At 37.7% G+C, this 9694-nt stretch overlaps 1 pseudogene; it reads left to right on the forward strand.

Moving 5' to 3' along the window:
- Positions 1-4577: 4577 nt before the first annotated feature.
- Positions 4578-5770, forward strand: LOC100347911 (heterogeneous nuclear ribonucleoprotein U-like protein 1 pseudogene; annotated as a pseudogene).
- Positions 5771-9694: the final 3924 nt, after the last annotated feature.

Consider the following 9694-nt stretch of genomic DNA (forward strand, 5'->3'; position numbering starts at 1 on the left):
ATTCCATATATGTAACATATTTTATATGTGGCTCTCTCCTGACCTATATAGAGTCTGAGAGAGCTAGCTCTTAAGTAGCCTGGAAAGCTTTCTAGATATCAGATGTTGTGGATAGATATTTACTACCTAATTAAAAATTTCGCAGGTCTAATACTACTGAAATACCCATGGTAGAGACAGAGCTTACATAACTCTATGGTAACTCCCAACAGAAGTGGCACAGTGGTGTTCTCCAAAGACTATTGGGGAAAAGTTGAGCTGTTTTTGGAATTAATTATTTTTTGTCTTTTTGAGAATTCTGTATTTTTTGTTCCTGGATGATGGTACAAACTAAAATATTTAGCCTTTGGTTATTATATGTTTCTCCAGACATACTAATGGCATCATTTCTAATCTGTTGAGGAAAAAAAATAACCAAGTCTGATTGATAGATGTTCGGCCCGAACAATTAATTTACACTGGCCAAATATGTGCAATGGAATCATCAGAATCCCACTTTGCATATTTTTATGTGCTAGTAAAGGAAGTACAACCTATTTCCAATTTTACTTCAAATGAGACAAAGTCTGATACAAGGTATCTAGCAATCATTCTTTGATAGGCTAATTAGACATTTACAAGAAATAAAGGTTGATTAAAAAGTTTGGGGGTCATTATTAATGTAGTTTCAAATTTGTGGCCAGGTAATGGTCTCATGTGGGTAGTCATCAAAAACTCTCAAGAAAAAGTGGCAAGATTCTTCACTGGACCTGTCCTCTATAAAACTGACCTGCTACTCTCACTGCTTATTCTTCAGTACCACAATAGCGCCAAGAAGCCATCAGTCAGCCTATTAGGTGATCATACTGGAATCCTATCAGAAGTCAGGAGAAGGTTATTTGCATCAATGTTGAAAATTGTTCTGGATTTTACCGCTACTTATTCCCATGTACTATTTTCATCCTTTAATTTGCTGAATATCATACACATAGCTCTGGGAATTCACCAACAACATGTCTAAACAAGGAACTCAGTTTCCAAAAATGAAAGAAAAAAATGGAATCAGTATTACATATGTCATGATTCTGATGCAGCTAGACCTCATTGGAACCTTTTAATTTTTTCTGAGAAAAGAATCCAGAAAGCTTAGTGTGAACTACAGGAACTTGCATTATCTGGCTTCCACATTTTTCAAAGCCTAACCTCCAATTCCCAATTATACAGCTACATAGTCTTTTTTATTATTTTCCATTTTTGAAATATGTCATCTAGTCTCAGGGCCCTTGTGCAATATCCCTGACCTGAACTCCACTTCTCTTCCATTGCTCATATGATTCACCTTCAGTCATTGGATATCAGATTGAATGACACTACCACAAAGGAACCTCCCCTTACTTCACAAACTAAACAGAGCTCTTTTTCAATGCTGTCACTGCTTTCTGTACTTTTTCAAATTTCTGATTACAATGTAATATGTTATATAATAAGTGCTTTTTGTATCTACCCATTTGGAATAAACAAAACCTACAGTGGATGGATCATACTTAATTCATCAATTTCATATTTATCTTATTATGCACGAATTTATGTACAAAAGGTAACCTAAAATACTTACTTAATGAGTTAATTATTTTATGGTAATTTCTCAAAAGAAAAATTTTATAATTAATGAGTCATAGAAAAATCATTCTTCCAATTACCATCCCATCTCCATATTACTTTCAATAGATCAAGATGGTGAATCTAAAGTGAAATCTTTTAACATTATATTTTTTATGTAACAGTCCCACCACTATGTCCCATGTCATTTCATCTGACACTAATCAATACCCTAGCAGTGGTCTCACCCATGTAAGTATTCCAAGTATTTAAATAATATTGTATATTCATCATTGAGATGGTATCATCTGATTATTTGGTTATTTCTTGAGTTCATTATAGCTACAAAGATCACTTGTAACAAGCAAACTATCTGATAAGGAGAAAAACTTGTTCCTGGATATTGAAAAAAGCAGCTGCACATTCAAATCTATTGCTCAGATTATGATGATACACTTGTCAAAACACAGTACAATTATGTTATGAATAAGAGGTTGATTTTGTATTTTAATTTTAATGGAGGTTGATATTTGAATTCTGTAGACGTGTTGGAGTTTAATAACCATCAAATCCTTTTTCAGATTGAATGACCGAGTCAATTATTTTTCCAAAAGTAGTTATTAAGAGAGTTTTGAATATATAAGAATAGTAATGTAATAACTCATGAATATTCTGTTTCTAAAATTAATCACAAGTTAACTTTAGTTTATTTTTGTGGAATCATTATTATGTGATTTGGAGATGCTGATGAGTTATAACATAGTGGAATGTTAATAACTTTTGGAAGGAGTAAAACAATAACAGAATACTGATTAGCCATATATTGCTTAGCAAAACAATACTATTCATGCATGTTGGGTGTGCACTTCCATTTTCTTAAATAATTTTCTAGTTTATATATTTAATACTATGTGAGAAAATGGTGTAATAAACTTTGCATTTTATATTTTAGTGTAATAAAGTAATAGTTAAATGCTGCTTATTCTTTTTAATAAAGAAAAATGCTTTATTATTTGATTCTAAGGTGTTTCCAAAATATCGTGGGTCATCCACACACTTTTGAGAGGGTATAAAATTAATTTGAAATAAATTTGCCAGCCCAACCTTCTCATTTGCACCATATCTGCTCAGCATTAAGATACCAATGCACATAGATGTCATCACCAGTTGTATACAATAGGTTGAATGGTGTCTATTCTCTTTGGTGAGTGAAATCTACTTTACTCAGTCCACTAACTCAAATGATAATCTTTTCTGAAAATACCACACTGGACACAGCCCCAAACAGTAAGATAACTAGGCACTCTTTGGCTTCAACACATGAAATTAACCATCACAAATCCATTCCTTATCAACTTGGCATCCATACATAAAGTATACTTAATCTTAATGTACATAAAGTACATTTCATCTTCAAAAAATACAGTAACAAGACAAATGACACACAAATCCCTTCCCAGAAGAAGAAGATATAGGAGATAGGAGAAGATAAAAGATAGGAGAAGCCATGCAAGATATTGGCACAGGCAAATACTTCTTGGAAAAGAACGCAGAGGCACAGGCAGACAAAGCCAAAATTAACAACTGGGATTATATCAAATTGAGAAGTTTCTGTACTGCAAAGGAAACAGTTAGGAAAGTGAAGTGGTAACCAATAGAATGGGAAAAATATTTGCAAATTATACAACTTATAAAGGATTAATAACCAGAATCTACAAAGAGATCAAAAAACTCCACAACAAAACAAGCAACACACTTAAGAGATGGGCCAAGGACTTAAATGGATATTTTTCAAAAGAAGAAATCCAAATGGCTTCCTTGTAGTAGTACAATTTCTAAATGTTAATCAAGATTAATCACCCCAGCCAGCAAAATGACACATTTCTTAGTATGTTGATTCAGAGGCATAAGGATCCCAAAGTAGTTAGGTGAATAGTTTCAATTCCCAGTCCAATGACATTGTTTTGTGTGCAGGTAGAAAGATTCCTCTCTCTGGATCAAAGACCTCAACAGCAGCAGAGTATAAGTCCAAGCAAAAAAGAAGTGAACATTTTCAATTGTGTTATGAGAGGTAATAGTAAGTGGTATCACTCCTATTTCCATCCTTTGATTCCTGAACTATTGAATCCTAACTAGAAATAGCACCATATATTTGATGCAGATTCAGGGTTTTTGGAAGTTTTTTAACACCTTGTTCCAACTCTGCAACTTACTGCCACCTAACTGGTGAAGTAATGGAGCCTTCAAAAGGTCACTCCACCATTCTATCAAGCCAGGCACTTCAGAATATTGGAGAACATAGTAAGAACAGCAGATTCCATGAAAATGGGCCCATTGTCACAATTCTTTTGGTGTGATATTGAGTTTCTTAATGAGAAGCAATGGTCTGTGGAATACTATGATGATAGGTAAGGCATTATGAAAGACTAAAGTTTTGGTAAAGATGTTGTATGCAGGGAAGGCAAATTAAAATCCAAAGTAAATGTCTATTCCAGGTAGGAGAAATTGTTGCGCCTTCAGTGATGCCTGCTTGTTCCTGAAGTATGGTGTCATATAAGGAAGTCATTTGTTGTTCCCTTCTTCTGGTTTTAATATTGTTTGTCTCCTCAGAAAATCATGCTGAAAATTGATTCCCAATACAGTAGTGCTGAGAGGTACTGAAAGTTTTAAGAGTTTACTAGGGGGCCAGTGCTGTGGTGTAGTGGACTAAACCTCAGCACCAGGACCACATATGGGCTCCAGTTTGAGTCCCAGCTGCTATTTTTCTTATGCAGCTCTCTGGTATGGCCTGGGAAAGCAGTAGAAGATGGCCCAGGTACTTGGGCTCTTTGCACCTGCTTGGGAGACCCAGAAGACGCTTGTGGCTCCTGGCTTCAGATCAACCCAGCCCTGGACATTGCAGCCTTCAGAAAGTGAACCAGTGAGAGGAAGATCTTTCTCTCTGTCTGTAACTCTACCTCTCAATTAAATATTTTTAAAACAAAAGAGTTCATAGAACCAGTTCTATGAGACCCAGGTCATCAAGCAAGAGCATGAGTCTGTCTATGAGAGGAGAGCACTAGACATGGAGCCGCAGCAGCAGTCCTACTGCCCAGTAGAAGGGAAGACAGAGATGAAACAAGAAGGACCCACCAGCTTCCTCCCTCCTGAAGCTCCTCAGCTCAAGCCCGACAGACAGCAGTTCGAGAGTCACAAGAGGCCTTACGAAGAAAACCGGGGCCGCGGGTACTTTGAGCACCGAGAGGATCGGAGGGGCCGCTCCCCTCAGCCTCCCGCCGAAGAGGATGAAGATGACTTTGATGACACCCTTGTTGCCATCGATACATATAACTGAGACCTCCACTTCAAGGTGGCCCAAGATAGGAGTAGTGGCTATCCGCTCACACTCGAGGGCTTTGCATACCTTTGGTCAGGAGCCCGTGCCAGCTACGGGGTCAGGAGGGGCCGTGTGTGCTTCGAGATGAAGATCAACCAGGAAATCTCTGTGAAGCCCCTTCCGTCTACAGAGCCCGATCCCCATGTTGTTCGAATCGGCTGGTCCCTGGACTCCTGCAGCTCCCAGCTAGGAGAAGAGCCTTTCTCCTATGGCTGTGGAGGCACTGGAAAGAAGCCCACCAATAGCCGATTTGAAGACTGCGGAGACAAGTTTGCAGAGAACGATGTGACTGGCTGCTTTACGGACTTTGAATGTGGAAACGATGTGGAACTTTCCTTCACCGAGAATGGGAAGTGGATGGGCATTGCCTTCCAAATCCAGAAGGGGGCCCTGGGGGGTCAGGCCCTCTGTCCTCATGTCCTGGTGAAGAATTGTGCCGTGGAGTTCAACTTCGGACAGAGGGCAGAGCCCTACGCTTCTGTCCTCCCAGGATTCACCTTCATCCAGCACCTTCCCCTCCGCGAGCGGATCCGCGGCACCGTTGGACCAAAGAGCAAGGCAGAATGTGAGATTCTGATGATGGTGGGCCTACCTGCTGCCGGCAAGACCACTTTGGACATCAAACATGCAGCCTCCAACCCTTCCAAGAAGTACAACATCCTGGGTACCAATGCCATCCTGGATAAGATGCGGGTGATGGGCCTGTGCCGACAGCGGAACTAGGCTGGCCGCTGGGACGTCCTGATCCAGCAGGCCACCCAGTGCCTCAACCGCCTCATCCAGATCGCCGCCCGCAAGTAACGCAACTATATACTAGACCAGGTGCTCGCTGGTGGCGGCACGTCCTCGAGAGGGGGGCGGGGCCTCTCGGGTGCCTAAAAATTCCCCTCCAGCCTTCTCCTTTCTCAGTGCTTTTCGGCTGTGGTGCTGGCCAGCCATACACGAGGATGCCATACACGAGGATGCAGTCTGGACTCTGCACAGCTCCCAAGCCCAGTCTGCTGGGTTTGGAGCCACAACTAGGCCTGCTAGCTTTGGCTCAGCAACAGCTCCAAAGGACATCATTAGGGGAGAGCCCTTTAATAGAATGGAAGAGGTGTGGATTTATGAACCTGGCAGGCTGCGGCTGAAATCCTGGCTGTGCTGTTTCCTCACTATGTACCCATGGCAGCCGACTTTACCCTATGAGTCTCAGTGTCCTGGTCTGTAAAGTGGAGGTCATATGGCATGCACATACCCAGCAGGGCCTGGCATGCAATAACTGGTGATTACGGTTACTTCCTCTACAGAGTAGGCGTTTCCCAGCTTCCTTCAACAAGTTTTTATGATTGACAGGTAAAAACCTAAGTCATGTATTTTTTCCTGACATTTCAGCCTACATCAAAGGATTTAAGAGCCTTTGAAATCGAACATGGAATACTTTATTTGTTTTATATTGTATGTGCACATGAACAGAGATAGGTCTTTTTTAAAGAAACGAGACAGTTTTGAGTTAGAAAGGTTGTCTATGGCTTTCAGCATTCTCAAAAGGATGAGTGACCCCCAAAATGGTTAAGGATTCCTGTCTCAGAATAATGACTTCCACATGCTTGTTGCCTATGCAACGTCACACTTGACATTTGTCCTGAAGCCATACTCAAGGAGCAGAGAGTGTTTCCTTATTTTCCATATTTGTGGATCCGTGAATAAGCCTTGGATTTATGATGCTTAAGAGTCTGTGAGTGGGCAAATATAGATTGCTGTTCACATCCTTGGTACAAGGATGTGACACCCCCCCCCAAAAAAAATAAAAGAGTTAAAAAAATAAATAAATAAAATAGTTGATTAGATTGTTAAAGAGAATCAGTATCTTTCTTTCAGAAATTGGTTGTTGCCTAATGGGACAACAACTGACTCCTCGTGTTTTGTGATACTACTTGCTCTTTTGCACACATCTGCTTACCTTTTGATTTTCTACCATCACCAGAAACCTAACAGCATAATATTGATTCATTTTATGGTTGTTGTCTTACAGAAAGTAAAGGTGATCCAGAACTCTGTGAGCTTTTAAATTATGACAAAGGGGTAGAGCACTGACACAGCCCAGAAGTGGGAGAGTGAAGGTATATGGTTTGCCTTGTCATCTGAATGCAACTACACCTGGTAGTCCTTACCAGCAAGTATTGAAGAAAAAAAAGTATATTTGCTAGATCAATTGCTGTGTTCCAGGTATCAGAGAATATGTTAACTTGCTCAAGAAATAAAACTACATGTATTGCACCAGCTGTAATTGGAGTCACTGTCTGGTTAAGTTTATGACAACACAGTGTCATTCTGCAAGATCCATCTGTCTTTTGCATAGGTTAAAAACTGAGTTCAATGGAGTTGTTAACAGTTGAAAAAGAGATCCTCTGTCCATTTATTTTACTTGGGTCTCAAAAAGTCGGATGATGCGTATGCATATGGGGGGAGACAGTTCTACTCAGTACACCAATTGAAATGCTAATTTCGTCTAAAGATATTACCACAGACACTAATAATATTTAATCAGATACCTGGATCTAATTAAGTTGACACATTCACCATCACAGCTGTGAAGCTACAGAAAATATAGTATCAACAAGAAAAGAATATGTATTTCTGCTTGAAATTCATAATACTAAGCAAATGAGTAATGATTTTAGAAAAATTAATGATAGCAATATTTGCTAATAGCAAGTTTTAGGTATGCAAAATGGGACAGAAAAGCAATAATCTAATACACTATGATAATATGATCTCAATGCAAAAACACTGGAGTTTTGCTTTTCTATCTATTTGCAAACCTTTTCTTATTTATGTCTAAATTACTTTATATATTCCACCCAAAATTAATAATTCTATTAGTTCTTTATAAAACAAGGCTATAAAAAGAATAAAAGCAAAATGTAAAAAGAAAATTATTGTCTTTGAGAAACTTTCAATTTGTTGTGGTTAGAAGAGCAAGGAATTAGACAGTAGTAAGAATTTTAAAACAAGAATTTTTTTTAAGAATTATCTTTATGTCAAGGAAATGATTACAGAAGACAGATCAAATTTAAGGATAGCAATTAGGTCTCTAATGCTGAAGTATAATAGGTATATGTGAGGAATGGCAGCAACTAAAGCCAAGAAATATTATATTATATTGATCATGAATATCCTAACAAACAATATTAGGAAATACATATCTAATATTCTATGAGAAAACATTGAAGGTGACAGTGAAGATGATGTAGAAAATCATTTAGCAGGATACAAGATTGCAAGAAATAAGTTCAGTCAAAGGATTGTATATTAACCCAAATGAGAAATTTCCAGAGTATTCTAAGATTGTGCTATTTAACATAATAGAAAAATATCCCAAATATATTTATAAAGAGGAACAGATATGCATTAACATCTTATTTGGAAGGCATGGATATTTACATAAGAGAATAAATAAAGAAAATAGTTCAAAAAATCCGGATTCATATAATTAAATAACAGTCTATGTTAACCAACATGTATATTCAATTTTTTCATTATAACAAAATGCCTGAGGTAGGCTATTTTATAAAGAAAGAACATTGATATTGGCTCATTGCTTTGGTGGAGCAAAATCTATGGGTCTCATCTGGTGATGATCTTGCTAGCAGTCTCAAAGCAATACTGAGCACCACATGGCAAGACAGATGTTGTACACAGGTGTATCTGTGTCTAGTCTCTCTGCTTGTTATAAAACCACCAGGTTTCAATCATGAAAGTTCAACCTTAATTATTTCACCTAATACTATTTCCCAGAGGCCCACCTCTAAGCATCACAGACAGATGAATTTCCCACTCCCTTAATTTTCAGAGTGAGGATTAAATTTCAACAACTGAAGTCTTGGGGAATGTTCAAAGTATATACAAACCATATCACAATGTGGGAAAAAAAGAGAAAATAATAGGATATTTTGAACACTTTGGTTATTTTTGAGGCTGCATTAGCAGCATGATGGGGTTTTGAATGATAAATTTGAGGAATACAATAGCTTGAAAAGACTGATAATTTGGTGACTTTCAGCTAACTGATTTCATTAAAGTCTCTTTTTTTCTAATTGAATATTTTCCCTATCCTTGTTTTGAAGTGTCTGCCAGGTAGGAAAGCAGAAGACTTCATGCTACACATAGAAATTATATTTCCAACATTGTGAGAGAAATCCAGCATGCAGAGACGTATTCCTAAAACTCACAGGGGAACCATAGATGTATGAAATTTAAACAAGGAACACTCAGAAATTCAATTTTTATACTTTGCTGCCATCGTTTGAAAATCCAGCCAGGAAGCACAGCTATGGGTTTTCTCCTTCAAATAAGTTATGCTTTAAATAGGACTAAAATGAAAGGGGGAGAAGGGGACCAGATAACTGCAACCAACCAGTTTTGAAAAAGATTAATGCAGCAAAATTGCTGTTAATATTAATTTAGGTAAAATTTAGAAAGCATTCTTGTGTTTCACCATCCATCATTGGCATGGATTATAGAAAAATAAGTAATTTCAAACGTTCATTATTTTATGTAAATTCTTCATCCTTTAGGAGAGTTGCTAGAAGAAAAGGCTTTTATTTTTCAAATATAAATACATTTTAGTGGGAGTAAAAGAGGGCTTTATAATCACATATTTAGCAAGTATTTCCCTTATTGAGAAAAATAAAGCAAATGGAGTATTCACTTTGTGTTCTACTAGAAGAACAAATATTTGCTTATCATCTTTATTTT

The sequence above is a fragment of the Oryctolagus cuniculus genome, chromosome 7 (assembly GCF_051225735.1).
Source record: "Oryctolagus cuniculus isolate XC-2025 breed Fujian yellow rabbit chromosome 7, ASM5122573v1, whole genome shotgun sequence".
In the NCBI taxonomy this organism is placed as follows: domain Eukaryota; kingdom Metazoa; phylum Chordata; class Mammalia; order Lagomorpha; family Leporidae; genus Oryctolagus; species Oryctolagus cuniculus.